This window comes from Oncorhynchus keta, chromosome 8 (genome assembly GCF_023373465.1).
Source record: "Oncorhynchus keta strain PuntledgeMale-10-30-2019 chromosome 8, Oket_V2, whole genome shotgun sequence".
NCBI classification, from domain to species: Eukaryota; Metazoa; Chordata; class Actinopteri; order Salmoniformes; family Salmonidae; genus Oncorhynchus; species Oncorhynchus keta.
The window spans coordinates 19,401,708-19,416,436 of NC_068428.1; the positions used below are offsets into that span (position 1 = coordinate 19,401,708).

The 14,729-nt window shown below is 43.1% G+C and overlaps 1 protein-coding gene and 1 pseudogene across 5 annotated transcripts in view; one reads left to right on the plus strand and one right to left on the minus strand.

Annotated features, from left to right (window-relative positions):
• The window catches only part of LOC118386948 (nuclear receptor coactivator 1-like), an 88,154-nt gene extending 79,924 nt beyond the window's left edge, over nt 1-8,230 (minus strand). For 2 of the 5 annotated variants that reach the window (XM_052523750.1, XM_052523747.1), the window contains exon 1: nt 5,772-8,230. The gene's annotated coding sequence lies outside the window, so the exon portion shown is untranslated. Of the gene's footprint in view, nt 1-1,693; nt 2,209-3,900; nt 4,003-5,771 lie in introns of those variants that run through there. The other 3 variants (XM_052523748.1, XM_035774982.2, XM_052523746.1) reach the window with 2 other exon arrangements.
• Nucleotides 2,549-12,762, plus strand: LOC118386949 (60S ribosomal protein L7-like 1; annotated as a pseudogene).
• Nucleotides 12,763-14,729: the final 1,967 nt, after the last annotated feature.

The window sequence follows — 14,729 nt, forward strand, 5'->3', positions numbered from 1 at the left end:
TCTTTGTGGGCTATACTCAGCCTTGTCTCAGGATGGTAAGTTGGTGGTTGAAGATATCCCTCTCGTGGTGTGGGGGCTGTGCTTTGGCAGTGGGTGGGGTTATATCCTTCCTGTTTGGCCCTGTCCGGGGGTGTCATCGGATGGGGCCACAGTGTCTCCTGACCCCTCCTGTCTCAGCCTCCAGTATTTATGCTGTAGTAGTTTATGTGTCAGGGGGCTAGGGTTAGTTTGTTATATCTGGAGTACTTCTCCTGTCCTATTTAGTGTCCTATGAATTTAAGTGTGCTCTCTCTAATTCTCTCTTTCTTTCTCTCGAGGACCTGAGCCCTAAGACCATGCCCCAGGACTACCTGACACGATGACTCCTTGCTGTCCCCAGTCCACCTGGCAGTGCTGCTGCTCCAGTTTCAACTGTTCTGCCTTATTATTATTGGACCATGCTGGTCATTTATGAACATTTGAACATCTTAGCCATGTTCTGTTATAATCTCCACCCGGCTATATAAATCAATTTGATTTGCTAACAGGTAGCATCAATGTAAAACTGCCACACGAGAGTACACAGAATTGTCAAATTTAAAGAAACGTAGCCAATTTATTAGATAGGGGGGTAAATACAGGCGAATATAGTGATAAGTCACCTTGTCCTAGAGATATTTACACAGTTATCAAAACATCACATTTAACATTACATTTAAGTCATTTAGCAGACGCTCTTATCCAGAGCGACTTACGCCAGGGTAAGCCTACAAAAAACACAGCCCTTACTTTAAGTGTTCTAAAAACCCATATGGGGAAAATGAATGGTGGTAAAATGATTAGAATCATTTCTTTGCTTGACACTAGGTTTTATGACTCACACTGTGGTACTCTATAAAGGGAACTAATGCATGCTCTAGAATGCCAATCAAAAACAAGTAATTCAACAATACCATGGTATAAAATACTATGTGTAACAAACGACAGTCCACAACGGAGGACAATGTCACTATATGTACTTGAATTTGACCGATGAAAATGTCTGACTGGTGGTGTGGCCAAAGCAACGTCCATAATTCTATAATTGAGCCTCAATCTCCAGTCCAATCACGCAGGTGCAAATCAGTCAATGAAGTTAACATCGTCACAAATGGATCCCTAATTGATTAGCTACCGTGGCCAATAAAAATACGCCCAATTCACCTTGAATCAATGGCTAGGTCGGGAGAACTTTAACTTCCCAGCGTGGTCGCACTTAATCCAAACGGTACTATAATGTTTGATTAACCAAATACGGACACTAATGTAGCTAATGAAAACAATTAATTGGATCGAAGATTGCATTTTAAGTACAGATAGTTCGCCAACTGGCAAAAAAGAGGCACGTGTTCTACTACTCCATAACGAGACTGACAAAAATCACATCCATTCCTGGGTCAAGGATTCAACGTTGGCGATAGCCGTCTTCCTTACATGCAACAAACTTCAACAAATCAACTTGTTTGCAATCTCACAAATTAACGTTTTAATATCGTTATCAAATACATGGTTTCAATTGAATGATTTATTGGAAGGTTAACGTTAGCTGGCTAACTGGCCCACTTCACGTTTGATCCTTCGCTACTAGCTAACGTTAGCTTGTTCGCAGTCCGCGGCTAAATCTGGTTTAGTCAACTATTTTGCGGCAGTTCTGCAGGGTGTTGTGCTGACTTACCTGCCTCAATCTCCGTATACGCTGGTGTTTATCTTCTGTATTTATTCAATTTCAAAGCAATCTGTAGTTGGTTAAAGTTAAACGCTCAATTTCCATGCATAAATGGGCTAATTCGGATGTAAATATTTAACATTAAAGCCCGTAAATTGGGCGGCCAGTGCCAGCTAGTTCGGGTGCCTTGGTTTTCTGTTCTGTCGCTCCATGAATCAATCTCTTCCACACGCTATGGATAATGTGGTCTGGCGCTGCAGTCTAACACAAGCCAGGGAGAACATGGTTGTTGGCTAATGTTGACAAACAAGCCTGAGAGTAAAATAAAAAAACACTATGGAAGCTAGCGAGATTAGCAATGTTGGCTAATTCAAAGCCAGTTTCAAAATAGTGTCGCTGTTTTCAGCTATACATTACTCCGTATCGCCTTCAAAAATTAAGTTATTACGGTTTTGAAATTGTCATTCACGTTTTACTCATTTGACTCTGTCGCGTAGGTCTCTCCCCTCCGCCATTTTCAACATGTCGCTACACAAACAAACAATGGTAGCTCGTGCACGCACAATGACAGCAAATAGGCTCGTTCCCGATGAGGGCAAGGAAGCAAGCTGCACTTAATGTCACCATAGAGATGTAAAATCCCCTTAGAGGTTTGTTATGAATGTTTTTTTGTGTTTTTTTTAACAAGCATCTGTTTTGTACCTCGGAGATGAAGTTCACATAGTGGGATAACTAATTTGGCAATGAAGTCAGTTTGCACAGTTCAGTTTATTCCTCCATTTATTTCGTACACATTGTACTTTACATACACATTGTCATGTCAGAAATATGTTCAAGACAATACCTATTGTTTTTAGAGAGAGACTGAACACTTATTGTTTTTCGCTTCGCACGCCACTAGGTGGCAGATTAGACATAGCAAGGATGGGGAGTCTTCGACGTAGTTTTTCTGCGACAGCACATATTGTTACGCATGCATCGGATTCGTGATGGCAGAACTGGACTCTGAGTACGTATGTTTTCGTGTCGATCTAAGTGCATCATTTGCTAAATTTAATAATATTCATACATTCTCTAGTTTAAATGTAACAGTCCAATAGAAGTCCGTCAAGCCGTGTATTTGTATGATTTGTCTGAAAGATAAGCAATACAGAGCTCTAGATAAATGGGTCAGTTACACATGATAGTCCCATCAGCCGGAACTATGCAAACATAATGACATTTTACGGGTTCGACACGGGTAATACGACACAATCTGCAAACAAATAATTGTGCAATGTGATCAGCATGGCATGTAACTAGTAACTTTATTTTCGTTTGCTTTCAAATACTGGCTAGCTAGCCTCATTTCACTCAATCAGATCCGAATGTCATGCATTTTTTTGTCACAGCTGGATAGGGGAATAATCTGGTCAATAGACCCATTTCTATGTTTGCAAACACTGTTGCACGAGGGCGATGCGCCCAAATTGGTGGCAGAACAAGGGGGAGTTTGAGTGCATTTAACACTACTTTTGGATTTTAATGTTCGCATAAATGTCACGCTTAATGTGTTTGTCATCGCAAATCAACTGCGTTATACTTAAAACACTTCAACCAGTAAAATGGCTCTTTAGCTACACCCTACATCAGTGAGCGTTAGTATTCTAGGCAACTCCTGAAAATACCACAACCAAATGCAATCTTTGCGACTGTTCAATCAATAATCAAAACATAATTATTAGCGTATGAGTAATAACGTAAATATAGGCTGTTGAATTGGCGCAGATGGCGACGTCTTTCTTACTGCCACCAAGAGTCGCTCGCATCTGTGCATGACGTCAGTGTTATGTACTGGGAAGTTGTCTATAGTTCAGTGTGCTTTGTAATTTGTCTCACCATTGTATAATCTGTATATAAGTGTTGAGATGTCTTTTTATGTTGTCTTGTGCATTTATTTTGTTCGTATTATCTTAATTTCGTATTGTTGTATTGTCGAAGGAACCAGAAAGTGTGCATTTCGTTGGATGGTGTATACCATGTGTATCCTGTACATAAGACTAATCAAACCTGAAACGTGTTTAGAGCGAAGAGGGTGATAAAGTTGGTTCCTGAGAACCTTCTGAAGAAGAGGAAGGCCTATCAACCCATCAAAGCCACAAATCCGTGCACTTCTAGAGAAGGGAAAGGTAGTTAGCTGTGGTCAGTTTTACCATAGTGGTCTTCCAGTCACTTACCATAAATGTTTTGATGAATTTGTTGGACATCAACAAGTGTAGATTGTGTTCATCCAGGTATCCAAAGGGAAACCCTTGAAGTTCAAGCGCTTTGAGGACTTCCTGAAGGATAGCCATAGAAAGCATTGCGATGAAACCCGTATCAGGAGATCAGCTCACAGACCAGCTCCAGCCATGCCCTCTGCAAAGAACAGACTGGCCTTCGCTGTCCGCATCAGAGAGTGAGTGACTGAAATCTGTAGCTACATGATCTGATTGCAATGGTGGTGCAAATAAAGCTGTTGGCAGCCCTTTTTGAGCAAATCTTTTATTCAGATCCCCATTAGCTGTTGAAGCAGTAGCTATTCTTCCTGGTGTCCACACAATACAGAACATGAGAACTATTGTACAAGAACACCACAACTTCAAAAAAAATAACCAGACTAAGAACAAATTCAAATAAACTCTTCTCAAACCATTTGAAGTGCTTTGATATGTAGACACTTTAGGCTGTTGCAGCTGAAGAATAGAGCTGAAACTGTTTGTGTTCACACACCTATTGTGTATACTCACAATGGAGTAATGACTATGCACAATCATCTGAAATTACACTTTCACCAGTTCCTCTTTATAGTGGTCTGGCTGAATATCGAGATCATATTTTCATGTTTTCTGTCTGTGCAGGATTGAAAGAGTCCCGGAGTTGAGAAGGTGGTTCAGATGTTATGACTAAGAAAGATCTTCAGCGGTGCCTTTGTCAAAATGAACGAGACCTCTATGGCCATGTTGAAAATGGTTGAGCCTTATGTGTCATTGGGGTAAGTAAGAGGGGAGGGTCTGACTTGAGAATGAAAAGCTTAGCAACTTGATGTAATGAGGTGACTCCACTTTGATGTATCCGCTATCACTTCTTGTAACCGACAACTTTTGAACACCAGATCGGCAGTTACTTATCTCAATTCCGCCTTCAACTTCGACTCATCTGTTCAGTCACTTAAATAAGATGGATGACCTCGGATCGCGGATTTGCTATTAAAGGGACTGCACTATTCTCTGATGTTCTGAAACATGACTTTCAGACAAGATACAATGCAATGTTCCCTCTAATATTTTTAGTCACTGAGAATTTCAGGTCTGCTGAGGGCAAACTTGTGAACCTTGTCAAATTTCTGGTGCGAGCTTACTGTGAACAGTGAGGCTGTACCCGATTTAATTGACCATTTTAAGTGGCCAAGTAGTGTGGGCCTATCAGAGCGGCCTACCATAATTTTTTTTTTAACAATGGAGAAAATGCTTCCCATAACATCTTAACATGTAAATAGCTGTTCTATCATTCAGCCTACACTAGTAGCCAATGTGTGGTGTTCAATGTAGGCCTATGTTCCGTGAGACTTTTCAGAGAAAAAAACTTGACATTAACCTGTTTATCCACTTGTCCTTCAGATAAGGTGACTAAACATTTTGTGGTGTTTGATGCAAGAAACTAGGAACAGGAACAAGAAACAAAATTCCTTATTCCCATACCATTATTCCAGACAATCGGACATATTATGCTACACTCTGCCTATTGGCGACTTCACTTATTCAAGCCTGTCTCAAATAACAACATTGCCCCATTGTAAGACATAAAAAGCTTGACCTGACTCTTTTCAAAGATGGCTAGAAATATACATGTTTAGTGCCCTTATTGGAAGCAATCACTCCCACATTGCTGACTATAAATGAGCTATAACTGGCCTAATAACTCACTGTCTAGCAAAGAATATGAACAAAAGTGCATACGTGGCAACATGCAGCTCTTTCTTTGATTGCAAAACAAGCACATAATAATCGACGTCGCTTATGTTGTAAAACAGTTCAAAGTGAATGGCATAAATCCATGTGTGACTCACCAGCTGGATTCGGTCTTGTAGCAACATTTTGAATTTCAAGTAGAGACTCGGAGCTACAAAATGGTATATCATACACTGCATTTGAGGAAACAATGGGAAAGTAATTATGCTTTAAGTCTTTCACTGTTTTGGTACTACTATTGGAGTGCCCTTTGTCTACACCCAATCAACATTGTTCTCACCCTCTTATGCCTTAGCCACACCCATCTCTTTAAGAGTTGATCTGAGCATTCTGTACTAACTTGCCAGGTACTTCCAGACATTTTAAGAGAGAGAGAGAACAGCTCACTGAACATTACTCACCCTAGCATAGCTGGTTAGGCTGTTATGTAATCCAGAGCGTTGGTGACAGATTGTCCATTTGTAAAAGCAGAGCGTTTCGCCTTCAGAGCGCACACTGGACACTCTGGCCAATAAGTAAGGTTAATCCAAAAGCTCTGACCTCACAACGACAGTCAAGCACCCAAGCTAACTGGCTAACATTGGCTAGCTACTTCCAGACACATAATGAGAGAACACCCCACTCTGACCATTTTATTCACCCTAGCAGAGCTGGCTATCCAGAGCGTTGGTGACTAACTGTGCTGCTGGCAACAATTGAATTACGCTTTGTTGCCAATGTTTACTGACACGGACATATTCAACAGGTATTGAGTGTTCAAAAATGAATCAGTTATTCTGCGCTCTGGCACACTAAGACGAGTATTTTGTTAAATGTAGCTAGATAACATTTAACGTTCTAACGGCTCTCCTGTGAAGTTGTGACTTGCGACATACGCCTAGTTTCCTGAATTTGGGTCACATAGACCAATGGTCTATTTGCATATAGGCTTGCTGCAGCTTAGATTGGTTATGGGGCACTGCTCTGTGTAGGGTACGGGTCTGAGTTGCAATAGAATCCTCCTCTGATGCGCTCTGCCACAAATCTCTTGCATAGCTCGTTTTTGTTTTGGTATGTTGCATTGAAAGTGGATATTGCGTTAATTTGATCACACTTCCCACGGTAAAGGGATAAGTTAATGGTGTTAACTAACATGAGAACTAAAGGAAGTTGAGTGGAGTTCAATCTCGTGCTTCTCTGAACGGGCTGATTTTTCTTCTGCCCAGCAGTCCCCGGGGAGCTGTGCTCCCGCGCGCAGCTTGGAGGAAACATTGCCCCAATGGCTGTCCAGCTTGATGGCTTCTCCATTCACTAAGCGGACTGTCAAGGAAATGGGGAGGAGTTTCTCATCAACAACAAATGGTTTTCTGACTCGAGCACGGTGGAAGTCTCAAACCATTGTTCACCTGATGATCAAATGCCGACCCTTGTACCTCCGAGGGAGTTTTCAGCTGTTATCATGACTGTTGTATACATTCAACCTCAGAACAAAAAAAACAAAACAAATGATAAACAAGCAGGAAAACTTGCACCCGGAGGCTGCTTTTCTTGTTGCCGGTGATATTAATTCTGCGTCGTTAAGACACGTGATGCCCAACTTCCAACACTTCTCCTTCACCACTAGGGGCGATAAAGTCCTAAACCACTGTTACTCTACCCACAAGCAGGCATACAACATCCTCCCTCATCCCCATTCTGCAAATCAGATCAAGTTTAGCAGAAGCTCAAACAGGAAGTATCTGTGACTTGTTCCGTTGAGAAATGATAATCAGAGATTATGCTACAGGACTGCTTTGCTAGAGCTGATTGGAATATGTTACGAGACTCAACGAGCTCACCACCTCAGTCACCGGCTTCATTACGAAATGCATCGGCGATGTCCCCACAGTGATGGTTCATTGCTTCCCCAATCAAAAACCCTGGGTTAACACTGAGGTTGGCGCTAAGCTAAAGGACAGGGCTACCGCGCACAGGGCAGCCAGCCTTGAGGCTATGGCTGAGGACAGGATCAAGTACATGAAGTCCCACTTAAGACCTCCGCAGAGTCATCAAATGAGCAAAAGGACAATGTAGGAATAAGGTGGAATCATATTCCAGACTCCGACTCCAGCATGTGGCAGGGGCTACAGTCGATTACAGATTACAAAGGAAGATCCTGCCATTGTTTTCCCAATGATGCCGCTCTACCAGAAGAACTCAACAATAACAGCATACTGTGCGTGAGGGCCTCCACCAACTCAGAGGACTGGGCGATTTCGCTCCCCTAGGCTGAAGTGAGTAAGGTCTTAATCAGGTCACTCGCGGGGCCGGACATCATTCCAAGATGCGTTCTCAGAGCATGCCCAGAACAGCTGCGAGGCATCTTAACATTTTCAACCTCCTTGTCCCAGTCTGTAATCCCCACGTCTTAAATTGACCAACATCCATCATTCCTGTTCCTATTAACTCTAAGGCGTCATGCTACAATGACTACCACCCTGTAGCACTCACATCTGCAATCATGAAGTGCTTTGAAAGGCTGGTTATGGCACACCCACAACACCAAGTTTACTGACGACATGACGCTGGTAGGCTTGATCACCGCGACAATGGTATATCCTACGGGGAAGAGGTCAGTGACCTGGCAGTGTGGTGCCTGGACAACCTCTCCCTCAACGTCAGTAAGACCAAGGCGCAGATCGTGGACTGCAGTGGAACGGGTCAATAGCTTCAAGTTCCTCTGTGTCCAAATCACTAAGGTCTTAAAATGGTCCACACACAATCGAAGGCGCAACAGCAGTGTGAAAGGACAATCAGACTCCAGTCACCAAAGCCATAGACTGTTCTCTCTGCTTCCACGCGGTACCAGTGCATCAAGTCTGATGTCAACCGGCTCCTGAACAGCTTCTATCCCAAGGTCATAAGACTGCCAAATATGAAAAATGGCTACATGGACTGAGTTGACCCTTGTACACTATGTGAACACCTGCTCTAACATCTTATTCCAAAATCATGGGCATTAATATGTTGCTTTGTTGCTATAACAGCCTCCACTCCTCTGGAAATGCTTTCCACTAGATGTTGGAACATTGCTGCGGGGACTTGCCTCCATTCAGCCACGAGCATTAGTGAGGTCGTGCACTGATGTTGGGCTACTAGGCCTGGCTCGCAGTCGGTGTTCCAATTCATCCCAAAGGTGTTCTATGGGGTTGAGGTCAGGGCTCTGTGCAGGCCAGTCAAGTTCTTCCACACCAATCTCGAAATAATTTCAGTGTGGACTTCACTTTGTACTTGGGCATTGTCATGCTGAAACAAGAAAGCCTTCCCCAAACTGTTGCCACAAAGTTGGAAGTACAGATTTGTCAAGAATGTCATTGAATGCTGTAGTGTTAAGATTTCCCTTCACTGGAACTAAGGGCCTAGTCCGACCATGAAAAACAGCCCCAGACCATTCTTCTTCCTTCACCAAAGCTTTACAGTTGGCACTATGCAGTCGGGCAGGTTGCGTTTGCATGGCATCCATCAAACCCAGATTCATCTATCGGACTGCCAGATGTTGAAGCGTGATTCATTTCCACTGCTCCAGGGTCCAGTGGCGGCAAGCTTTACACCACTCCAGCCGAAACTTGGCATTTGCATGGTGAACTTAGGCTTGTGTGCGGCTGCTCGGCCATGGAAACCCATTTCATGAAGCTCCCAACGAACAGTTATTGTGCTGACATTACTTCCAGGGGAAGTGGAACTTGGTAGTGAGTGTTGCAACCAAGGACCGACCATTTGACGCGCTACGAGCTTCAGCACTCGGCGGTCCCTTTCTGTGAGCTTGTTTCCTACCACTTTGCAGCTGAGCTGTTGTTGCTCCTAGACGTTTCCACTTCACAATAACACTAATTACATTTGAACCAGGACAGACTTGTTGAAAAGGTGGAACTCCATGACGTTGCCACTTTGAAAGTCTGCCAGTGTTTTTCTATGGAGATTGCATGGCTGTATGCACCTGTTGGCAATGGGTGTGGCTGAAATAGCAGAATCCACTAATTTGAAGGCGTTTCCACATACTTTTGTATATAGTGCATTTTATTTTTGCACTGTCTATGCACACTCATGCACAGTGTTACGAATCTCTTTTGGCCCGACAGTCTAGGGGGGGATGGTAATGAGACCCGTAACATAATTCATGCAAATTCTAATAGTGACAGTCAAAGTGAGAACAAAATAACTACAACTGAAATCTACCGTCAAACTCAAGGTTTATTTGTAAACACACGGTAATGGGGGGAGCAGGAAAGGGGGCTGAGCTGGACCCAAGGAAAGAAACAATAAGTATTTTTTTTAAACTAAGCTAGACTAGCCTACTTTAACAACAGCTAACTAACTAACCAAAAATAGTGGGTGGTCCGCCCAGTTCTAACTAGTGTATTTAACAAAGTCTACCTACGGGTAGTGTATGCCCATGGGCGACTTGTCTTGGTTTCCCCTTTTCCCACCAGCAATCAAACACCATAACCAAAACAATACTCACAGGTGATGACAAAGTGCTTATGGAGGTGCTCAAACAAAAGAGAGGTTAATACACAAAGAGAGAGTGAAACACAGAGACCTACAGACATGGCATTTACAGAGAGATTGAGCTCTAGAGCAAACACCTGACAGGGTTTTTAAACCAAGGGAAAAGAACTGTGATAGGGTAGGAAACAGGAGGAGGTGTGTCTTCTGATTGATGATTGGATTGGTGACTGATTGGGGAGTGATGATTTTCACCTGTGAGGGGAGAAGGAGAGAAAACAACACAGGATACATATACACACAGACACAGGATACCTGTATCCGTAACACACAGTCATTTACTGACACACATAACATGCATACACATTGATACTGACCCTATACTCGTGCGCACACATTCACATACAAATATGTACACTGTTGCTACTCTATCATATATCCAGAGGCCAAGTCACCTTACCCCTATACCTATCTACCCCTGTCACTCCAGTATCCCTGCACATGATAAATATGGTATTAGAACTTACCCTGTATATGGCTTACTTTCTCATGTCCTGTTTGTATTTCTTGTGTTTTGTTCGACCTTATTTTCACATAGAACAAAAATATAAACCATGTAAAGTATTGGTCCCATGTTTCATTATCTGAAATAAAACATCCCAGAAATGTTCCATTTGCAAAAAAAGCTTATTTCCCTCAAATGTGCACATTTGTTTTCATGCCTATTAAGGAGCATTTTACCTGACGACAGGTGTGGCATATCAAGAAGCTGATTTAAACGGCATGATCATTACACAGGTGCACCTTGTGCTGGGGACAAAAGGCCACTGTAAAATGTGCAGTTTTGTTACACAACAAAATGCCACAGATGTCTCAAGTTATGAGGGAGCGTGCAATTGGCATACTCACTGCAGGAATGTCCACCAGAGCTGTTGCCAAAATGTCATGTTCCCGTCTCTACCATAAGCTGCCTACGTCATTTTAGAGAATTTGGCAGCGCGTCCAACCGTCATCACAACTGCAGACCACGTGTAACCACGCCAGCCCAGGATCTCTACATCTGGATTCATAACCTGCAGGATTGTCTGAGACCAGCCACCTGGACAGCTGATGAAACTGTGGGTTTGCACAAGTGAAGAATTTCTGCAGAAATTGTCTCAGGGAAGTTGATCTGCGTGCTCGTCGTCCTCATCAGGGTTTTGACCTGGCTGCAGTTTGGCGTCGTAACCGATTTCAGTGGGCAAATGCTCACCTTTGTTGGCCACTGGCAGACTGAAGAAATGTGCTCTTCGTGGATGAATCCCGGTTTCAACTGTACCGGGCACATGGCAGATAACGTGTATGGCGTTGTGGGCATGCAGTTTGCTGATGTCAATGTATTGAACAGAGTGCCCCATAATGTGGTTATGGCATAAGCTACGGAGAACTAACAAAATTGCATTTTATCAATGGCACAGCGATACCGTGACAAAATCCGGTGGCCCTTTGTCCTGCAGTTCATCCGCCGCCATCACCTTATGTTTCAGCATAATGCACGGCCCCATTTCGCAAGTATCTTTACACAATTCCTGGAAGCTGAATGTCCCAATTCTTCCATGACCTGCATAGTCACCAGACATGTCACCCATTGAGCATGTCCGAGATGCTCTGGATTGACGTACGACAGCGTGTTCCAGTTCCCGGCAATATTCAGAGACTTCGCACAGCCATCGAAGAGAAGTGGGTCAACATTCCACAGGCCACAAACAAGTCTGATCAACTCTGAGAAGGTGTCTCTCTGCATGAGGAAAATGGTCACACCACGCCCCATTTTTATTTATTTCTATGGATCTGTGACTAACTATCTAATCGCAGTAATATGACATCCATAGATTGGGGACTTAATTGACTGATTTCCGTATGAACTGTAACTCAGTAAAATCTTTTAAAATGTTGCATGTTATATTTTTGTTCAGTAATACTGCATTGTTGGGTTTAGAGCTTGCAATGAAGACATTTCACTTAACTTGTAGAACCAGCTAGTATTGTATTGTACTAACGATGGTGAATTATTCACACTAAACAGGTTTCCCAACTTGAAGTCTGTTTGTGAGCTGATCTTGAAAAGAGGACAGGCAAGCGAAAGGTCGCTCTCACAGACAACACACTCATTGAGCAGCATATGGGTAAGGATCCATTTTTATGTATTTTTAATCAGTATGATGTAACAAGTCTTGATACATTTTGTATGTGCATGTCAAATTTAGCAATCAAAATGTTGCATCACGCTCAGATCATACAGAAAATATGAAATGGTGGTTTTCCGACAGTGATTTTCATTGAGATACGTGTACAATGTTTCCATCTCCTCTCAGGCAAATACGGCATAATCTGTCTAGAGGACCTGATCCATGAGATCTACTCTGTGGGGATGAACTTTCGTGTGGTCAGCAACTTCATATGGCCGTTCAAGCTGTCTGTGGCTCGTCACACTGCCAGGGACAAGGCAGGTCTTTTGAAGAACATTGGCAACCCAGGGCCCAGTGGGATGGACGTTAACTCAATCATCAGGCAGCCTACTCATTGGTGGCTCTGTAAGTAATTTCCTTCGTGTCTGCAAGATTATGAATTGCCCAGTGTGGTATGAGAATGGGTGCAGACAATGTTGCCTTTTTTGAATGCCTCAATTCCTGCAATATCTTCCTCAAAAGGTTCACCTGCCACTGGCTGCTCAGTGTGTCAATCAATTTAGGGAGATGTGACTCATCCTGCCCAGTGGAGGAAGAGGGGGGGTCTGGGGAAACTGCATCCCAGGGTGCTGCAATGCAGGGACACGTGCTACTTGTGCCAGCAACATTTGATTTTTCTATGCATTTTTTTATTTCGGTAAATGAATGTTTGGAAATGTAAGACAATGACATGTTATGCATGTTAAAATCTACAGTAGAGTATGACAGTAAGTATATTGAGGGACTTAAAAGGGGGTACAAATCTGTCTCGCTGCTCTGCGTCATATCAGGGTGGTCTGGTCCAACATTTTCATGAAAAAAAAATCACATTGCCTTGCCTTTTGAGAAATGATGATTTTAATGACACCACACTGAAGATGTAGATGATAAAGCCCTAACCAACCACAATGTGTCTGTATTGATGTACGGTCCTGATGGAGTAAGAAAAAAAAAAGATACCTGGATTCTGCAGTATTGGATGTTTTGAAATGTTAAGATAAATAGGCTATGTAGATCAAACATGCCTTTCTGACATGTATACTTAAACATATAAATGCAGCATGCAACAATTTCAAAGAGTTTCAAAGAGTTAGTTCAAGTCATTAGAAATAAATTGGGCATCTGCTTCGCATGGGGTTGATCAGGTTGTGGATTGTGGCCTGTAGAATGTTCTCAATCCTCTTCCATGGCTATGCGAAGTCGCTGGATATTGGCGGGAACTGGTATATCAAATCAAATCAAATCAAATGTATTTATATAGCCCTTCGTACATCAGCTGATATCTCAAAGTGCTGTACAGAAACCCAGCCTAAAACCCCAAACAGCAAGCAATGCAGGTGTAGAAGCACGGTGGCTAGGAAAAACTCCCTAGAAAGGCCAAAACCTAGGAAGAAACCTAGAGGAACCAGGCTATGTGGGGTGGCCAGTCCTCTTCTGGCTGTGCCGGGTGGAGATTATAACAGAACATGGCCAAGATGTTCAAATGTTCATAAATAACCAGCATGGTCGAATAATAACAAGGCAGAACAGTTGAAACTGGAGCAGCAGCACAGTCAGGTGGACCGGGGACAGCAAGGAGTCATCATGTCAGGTAGTCCTGGGGCACGGTCCTAGGGCTCAGGTCCTCCGAGAGAGAGAAAGAAAGAGAGAATTAGAGAGAGCATATGTGGGGTGGCCCGTCCTCTTCTGGCTGTACGCTGTCGTATGTTGATCCAGAGCATCCTAAACTTGTTCAATAGGTGACATCTGGTGGCCATGGCCATTGAACATTTTCAGCTTCCAGGAATTGTGTCATGCTGAAACAAGGATGGCGGTGGATGAATGGCACGACAATGAACCTCAGGATCACGTCACGGTATCTCTGTGCATTCAAATTGCCATCGATAAAATGCAATTGTGTTGGGTTTCCCTAACCCCACCACCAAATGAGCAAACCGCTCACCCACACAATGCCATATGTGGTCTGCTGGTGAGGCCGGTTCGACGTACCACCAAATTTTCTAAAACAACGTTGGTGGTGACATATGGTTGAGAAATTAACATTCAATTCTCTGGCAACATTTCTGGTGGACATTTCTGCAGTCAGCATGCCAATTGCACACTCCCTCAACTTGAGACATCTGTGGCATTGTGTTGTGTGAAAAAACGGCCCATTTTAGAGTGGCCTTTCACTGTCCCCAGCACAAGGGGTGCCTGTGTAATGATCATGTTGTTTAATCCACTTCTTGATATGCTACACCTGCCAGGTGGATGGATTATTTTGGTAAAGGAGAAATGCTCACAAATAGGGATGTGAACACATTTGTGCACAACATTTTAGAGAAATAAGCTTATTGTGCATTTGTTACATTTCTGGGATCTTTTATTTCAGCTTATGAAACATGG